We start from the raw sequence: 1,557 nt of genomic DNA, 5'->3' as shown, positions 1-1,557 counted from the left end.
TAATTTAAGTTATAATTTGAAATTTTTAAACTATAAGTTGTTTAATAAAATATAAAGTCCAAATCATTTGAATTAGATTGAATTAAAAAGTAAATTTAAACTAGTACAATATAAATTACAAACTTTTAAGTAAGATTGGATTAGATTGAAAAATAAAAGTTAGACTAATATAATCTAAATCATAATTAATTAGGCAAAGGATTAAATTATTTATGAATATTTAGACTATTAAATAGGGATTTTTTTATTTTAATAAATAAATTATTTATAATAATTATCGAAATAAATAATTTAAAAAATATTTATTGAAATAAACATCCTTCTGTTGTGTAAACAAGATAAGACAGATGAAGGCGAAACGTGTATAGTGTAAACGAGATATCCACATATCTCATTTATCTCGTTTACACTGTAAACGAGATATATGTATTTTTTAAAAAAAATTGAAATAATAAAAAATATTAATATTATCAATAATCTAAACTTTTAGCATGTAATTAGTACATAAAATAGTTGGTAGAAGAGATTAAAATAGATATATTTGATCAATTAGTACTTAAACGGGACTACCCTCTATTTAAGCAATTCCTTGTTTTGTTTGTTTTATTTTTTTGTTTAATTTATTTCGGTCACAAAAAAATTAGTACTTAAAAATATTGATGAGATAGTGGAAAGAGAATTGAAACGGTTATCTCTCACATTATCTCTTACTATCCACGTGAGAAATAACCGTTTCAATTTTTTTCCCACTGTGCCATCAATCTTTTCTAACAATTGGCAAACGGTTATTTTTATTTTTTAAATTTAAATCAATTTAATTGGATCATAATTTAATTTAAAATTTTTTAAAATGAATATATTTGATCAATTAGTAGTAAAAAAAATAGTATTCAAAAAGAGTATATAAAAAAAATTTAATTTAAATTATGATCCAATTAGCTTGATTTAAATTTAAAAAATAAAAATAACCGTTTGCCAATTATTAAGAGAAATTAATAGAATAGTAAAAAAAATTAAAATATTATCTCTCAGATTATCTCCCACTATTCAATGTTTAATTACCTCACTAATTATTTTATATCACACTTAAAATGTACTAGCAGCTTAACAGGCACTGTTCAACCGCTTTTTTATTGTTTTAAAGAAATTATTTTATATAATTTTATTTTTAAAATTATAAATTTAATAAAATAATCTAAACATTAAGAATAAAAAAATTTAAAAACTAAAATAAAAATTTTATAAATTATTTAACTTTAAGAATTAAGTTTATTTATTTATTTTTCATAGTATTTAATTTAAAACAAAGATAAAAATTTATATTCAAAACACTCTTTATCTTCATGCATAATTTCAATTGATAAAAAGTATTTTTTAATTTTATATTTATTTTTTTAAATTATGTTTAATTTTATTATTTTTTTAAATTATTAATTCATATTTTTATTATATTCATACATTATATCAAACACTATTTTTTTTCTTACTATATATTATTCTCGATACACATACCTGAAATTGTCTCATCGCCACTATTATATTATCTTGTTCTCCTTT

Source organism: Arachis duranensis, chromosome 7 (assembly GCF_000817695.3).
Source record: "Arachis duranensis cultivar V14167 chromosome 7, aradu.V14167.gnm2.J7QH, whole genome shotgun sequence".
NCBI classification, from domain to species: Eukaryota; Viridiplantae; Streptophyta; class Magnoliopsida; order Fabales; family Fabaceae; genus Arachis; species Arachis duranensis.
The sequence above is the reverse complement of the archived record's forward strand: the minus strand, read 5'-3'. Positions refer to the sequence as shown.